Source organism: Rutidosis leptorrhynchoides, chromosome 10, assembly GCF_046630445.1.
Source record: "Rutidosis leptorrhynchoides isolate AG116_Rl617_1_P2 chromosome 10, CSIRO_AGI_Rlap_v1, whole genome shotgun sequence".
NCBI classification, from domain to species: domain Eukaryota; kingdom Viridiplantae; phylum Streptophyta; class Magnoliopsida; order Asterales; family Asteraceae; genus Rutidosis; species Rutidosis leptorrhynchoides.
The window spans coordinates 207,775,714-207,781,874 of NC_092342.1; the positions used below are offsets into that span (position 1 = coordinate 207,775,714).

At 34.5% G+C, this 6,161-nt stretch overlaps 1 pseudogene; it reads left to right on the plus strand.

The window, feature by feature from the left end:
• The first annotated feature begins 2,175 nt into the window (after positions 1-2,175).
• Positions 2,176-5,683, plus strand: LOC139873311 (AT-rich interactive domain-containing protein 1-like; annotated as a pseudogene).
• The last annotated feature ends 478 nt before the right edge of the window (positions 5,684-6,161 follow it).

The following is a 6,161-nucleotide window of genomic DNA, read 5'->3' on the forward strand; positions in this document are numbered from 1 at the left end:
TCAACGATTCGGGTAAATTGAAAATAAGCGTTTTATCACCAATTTTAATTTCAATGGGAGCGATTATTTCATGAAACTCACCCGAGTTGCAGGACTTTTCAGAGCAGTGATACTTGGGATTATGTGCCGACAAGTGGTTCCTGGAATTGACTGGGATATGCCCTCTGACTACATCAGAAAATGACTTGTCGCCATTCCTTACTTCTACAGGAGGATTATATCTCCATTTATTGCTTGGTTGCTCAGCTCTCTCATTCACAACATTACTGGAATTGCCAACTAGATTTTTATTCCTCTCCCTGGCTTTGAAAGCACGAATCTTCCTACCATTAACTTGGATCGAATTTAAGATTCTAATGTAACTATCGACATCCCTAATATCTTCAAACCTCACGAAACCGAAACGTTTTCCACTTGATAACCGTTTCCTAGCTAGGTATACATCTTGAACTAACCCGTATTCATCGAATAGCTTCCAACAATCATCCCGATCCCAGTTATCCGGGAAGTTAAAAAACAAGAACGAAGTGATACGATTCCAACAAGAATCGGTTCTTGAACGAGTACTTTTCAAGGAGTTGAAACCTACTCTCTCGCATTCCTCCTTAACCATATTTCATTAATTAACATCTAAACCCTATCTAAATGAATTAATTGAACGAACTTAAGCATTATCGAGTATGTGAACAGATCTTAAGAACGAAAATGTGCTTGAAATGTGATGCGCAGGGCAAAGGCGAGGGTGGAAGGGATGAGAATAATTGTAGGCAGTTACACCGATATTGACCACTTTCGAGGGCAAAGTCGAGGGTGGTCTTTCAGTATAACCGATATCAATGATCTCACTAAACTTTCTGTTAAAATTGACTATCATATTAACACGCACTAAACACTTCCTTCTCATAATTGAATACTACCATGATATTCATAAAACACTTCTTAGAGTAACTTGAGACCTAACTAAAGTATACATGATATTAGCACAGAATCTACAAAACTATTCCTTCCAACGAGGACAACATTATACCTCAACCAATATCAAGGGTCAATAAAGTTTAAAAATGTCAAATTATAATTTTAACTTTGAATTTATGTTGTGACACAAGAGAGAAATTTTGTACCACTGCTACTTTGATGATTTCATTGATTCAACAAATTAAGATAATCATCAACATATAAATAATTGATGATTTGTGCCTATTTTTAAGAGCATCTTCAATGCACAAACACACAATGTATTCATCAACAATTTTCAAACAAACTCTTTACACCCCAATGTTTACACACACACTGATTTGAGTTACTGACCAATATTTCAAATTTAAAAAACTTTTACTAAATTTGACCTTTCAACTTCAATGAAATAAAATTCAAATAACCTTTTCATCACAAATTTGCCATTGAAGATGCTTTAAAGTTTAATACCCTCTTTTCATATCTTTGTTAGTGTAGTTGTGGCTTCAAAAGGCATTCAAGCCCATAGATCTTACTTGTACATTTTAGGTTTCTTAATTAATAAAAATTGTTGCTTTTAAAAAAAAGAAAAGAAAAAAAAAACCCTCTTTTCACTTGCCATCTATCTATGAATATATGATTTCCATAAAATACATCATATAAAATTACCAAATTACCCTAAAAATGTTAGTCTAGCAAGAAGATTGATATATTCATCATTCCCACTATAAATAAACACACTTTCTTGCCCAATTCTTAACATAAAAAAAACCCTAATTTTTTCCTATAACCTCTCTTCACCCTTTTATTCTCAATATCTACCATATAAAGAAAAACCTTTTCAATAAATAAAAGCTAAAGGGGCTAAAGAAAGGGAAACACACAAAGACAAGGTCCTCCTCTTCATAAAAATGAAAACTGGTAAACATTTCTTCTCTTTGATTTAATTTATATTTCCATTTCTTCCATTTCCATTTTTTTCTGTTCAAAATAAAAACTTGAAATGTCCCTTCCACCCTTCACTCTCTGTCACAAAAGGAGGCTTGTTCAAAAATGTTCTCCCTCGTTTAACATTACATCCTCAAATATTCAATAAAAACCCTTAATTTGTGTATAAACTTATTTGAGCAACGATCCCTTTTTGTAGAACTTTGTAACCCTTTTTAATTTCTATTATGCTTGTTGAATTATCATATTAGGGTTTTGAAAAATCTTGAAATAATGGCAGTATGGATTAAACTGACAGATGAGTTTTCATTAGATCTTGTAAGAACTCTAGAAGATATACATAATAATGGGGTTTATGTAAAGTACGGAGATATTGATAATAAATTTGGCAAATTTACTGATCAACTTGTGTCTAGGGTTTTAAAACAGATCTGTCGAATTACTTGTTTTAGGCCTTTTTCACCAATGCTTAGATATGGGAAATTAATTGATTTACTGATGCATTATTTGTGGGTAATAGTAAAATTGTCACAAGAAATGGTGATTGTGATTTGGTTGCTAACGAAATCATGTGCGTTTTCAAATATTTTTGTTAGATTGAAGGTGGTTTATGTCAAGTACCTTGAGCTACTGATAAAGATTAAACAGCATGTTCTAATGATGTTGATATGAACTTTCTTGATTCACGAAAGTTGTTTTCGGATATTGAGATGAATGATTATAAAGAGTTTATGGACATGGCAAGCGCAAAGAAAGAAACGAATGTTAAAGATATGAGTAGTTGTGATGGGTCTGTTGAAGGATTAGATGCGGCTATCGAGTCGGATTATGGTACGAATGAAGAAAACGAGTCAAGTAGAAAGAGGAAACGAGAGCGTTATTTGCCGTTATTGGATTGGGTTAAAAGAGTGTCGAAAGATCCTTGTGATCCTGCAATTGGGTCGTTACCAAGTAGGTCTAAATGGAAGGGTTATGGAACTGGATATGTTTGGAAACAGGTTTTATCTGCTCGGGAAGCATTGCTTGTAAAGCCTAATATTGATCCAAAGGTCGAACAATCTTGGCAGGTATATTCAGTCAATCAGATAATTCGACAGTTTTAATAAACTATACATGATTCTTTCTATTTAAAAAATGTTGAAACCCTAGTGCTGTATCTACCTTATGATTTGCATTTCTTTAAATTAGGTCTTCTTGCAGTTTTGTTTATGTACACAAGTGTGGAATCACATTACTCGATGTTTACATATTATAGCTTGACGTGCATATGCTTATAATTCACCTTTTGTAGGACTTACGTTAGGTTATGAAATCTTTATATGCCTAGATGAAATGTAATTGTCAACTACATTAGACTATTTATTTATTATGACCTTTTGGGTTAGCATTCACATTTCAATGAACTCGTGTTATATATGTTCATGATTAAGGGGTTATTGCAACCATTTGTAACGAAAATGGGAGTTAATCGTTACCTAGTTATCCCCTGAAACCAATATTTTAAGAGCTAAGTGGACTAGGAAATTGTTAGAGAAAATTTACAAAAATGAACTTTTTGTGATGAAAAGTAGGTGGCTTTTGTCTCTCATCATACCCTAATGGGTTCTGGTAATAGGTTAAAATGGGTGAATTGGACAGTTTGTGGTGATACTCTAAAATGGGTTCGGGTTGAAATGGGTATTGTTTCAATTCAAGTAATTCAAATACACCTTGAATTCACTTTGGATGGTTTGTGACCTTTAGAAATTGTAATCTACATGGGTGCTTCGTTTGATAAATCAGTTGAATGGGCTGCCTCTAATCTTTTTTTAAATGTTGCGGGTATGGGATGTAGGAAGTAAGCTAGGTGTAATTTAGCCATTTTCCGTCAAAAATTGGTTTATATAAACATGTGTCTTTTAGATAAAAGTGACAGTATCCGGGAAACTTTTTAATTAAAGTTATTGATAGATGTTTGTATACTGCCATGGTTAGCTTCAATGTATCAGAAAGTAGTCACACATCAAGTATATAAGGTCGGAAGTGAACTCTGTTTAGGATGAATGTAACTCATAATAATATAATTATAATACGTACATTGCTACATTTCAGCAGTGTTGTAAATGGCGGCCTCGGCCGTTGCGGCGGCCGGTGCAGCGTTTTTGTGACTAGTCCGTCCCGACTCCAAGAAAAACGTCCAATAAGTCAGTCAACGGTCAAAAGTCAGGAAAAGTCATGTCAAAGTCGGTTAAAAGTCGGCTTTTTGTCAGGTCTTATCCTAGTCTTAACAAAAATCCCAACCCATTTAAAATCGATAAGAAAGCGACTTACATAGTATCCTTAAAGATAAATTAATAAATAAATTATAATCCTAGAAAACATTATAAAAAGTCTATATGTTATGTAAATTACAACCACGTCGCCTTAATTGTAAATCATTTATTTTTAAAATATCCATATTTGAAGTATTTATGTCTGACATATGTATATTTAATGTATGTATAATTAAAAGTCAACGTAGGTCAACTCCCGACTCGTCCCCGCCGCTTCCTCGTCTCGACCGACTCGTCCCTCTAGGATCTCTACCGGGCGTCCCTAACTCGCGTCTTTTACAACCTTGCATTTCAGTATTTGATTGAAAATTTATTTTATACGGCAAAAATACAAGCATGAATATCTGTATTTATACATGCATACTGCATACATACATTTATAAACATACAAAAACCGTGCCCTACTTAATACCCTATACAACTGAAGTCGGTATGTTGTTTCTATCATTTTAACTACTCCCAAAAGGATCTATTTGTAAAAATTAGCATCATGGACCTAACTGATTATCTTCCTTTTTAACTCTTATTCCATTTTTGCAGAAGAATTTGAAGATGCATCCAACAATGTACGATGATCGAACAGATAAATCTTCATCAAGATCTAGTCAACGGCTCATTTCTAAAGAAACTCAGCCGGTCAGAAAACCTTCATTTCAAGATTCTCCCGAGTCATCTTCAACCGGAAACTCGATTGACCAAGCGGACGAAGATTCTTTCTATGGTTTCAACTTTCGACGTAAACGTATCCCTTTAGGTCGAAATTTTCAAGCCAAAGTTCTCGTATGGAACGAACAAACTTACGAACCCTACACCAAATGGCTCGGTACTCATATTTGGCCTCTTGAAAAAACCGAAGTCAGAAGTAGTCTTATTGAGCTCGAAAGAATTGGTAAAGGAAGACAAGATTCGTGCGGATGTCATTTTTCGGGATCTTCAAAATGTGTTAATTTTCATATTACCGAGAAACGGAACAGGGTCAAACTCGAACTAGGGTCTGCGTTCTATAAATGGAAAATTAATGAAATGGGTGAGAATGTTGCACAGAATTGGACACCTGATGAAGAAAAAAAGTTTGAGGATATAATAAAGGCGAACCCGGTGTCATTGGGCATAACGTTTTGGGATGATATGACGACGCATTTTAAGAACAGGAGTATGGCGGTTTTAGTTAGTTACTATTTCAACGTGTATCTGATTAGGCGCAGGGCCCACCAAAACAGGTCTGATCCAATTAACATTGATAGTGATGATGAGCTCGAGACGATTGGACATGAAGCAAGCAACAATGATCCTGGATCAATCTTTCGATCCCCGAAGAAAGTGCATTTAAATGGCAGATAGATGGATGATGTAATTTGGATGTGTTAGTTTTTTGTTGAATCTGTGAGTTTTGGTAAACCAAACAGTACAAGTATGGAAGGTGAATTACTACTGAATATTGTAGTTGTTGCTTGGACCATATATGATTAGAAAAGCTATTGGTAAGTTTTGTGCTTGCAATGTTATTCCTGATAGATAAATATGGTTAAAGCTATAAATAGGTATATATTTTTTCAAATATCCCGATATCGCTCATATACTTATTTTCGTCTCATGTCAGCTATATACTTTCAAAAAGTGTATCAATGTCAACATTTCGTTACCCGTTACCTGTTGAACCGGTAAAGTTTATTATTTATCTTTTTTTTTTTCATTTTATATGGCTACAAATGGGTCATGTACTTTCAGTTGTGTTCCGATGTAGGCTATATATACTTTCAGTTATCATTGACGTGTCATGACTACTTAGAAGCCACGTCATCAATTGTTTTCGTTACAGGTAAAAAAAGTATAGTGGCCTATATTGGTACACTTTTTGAAAATATATAGTCGACATGAGACGAATATGAGTATATGGACGACATCGGGGCATCTGAGAAAGTATATAGCATATTCGTAACTTTAACC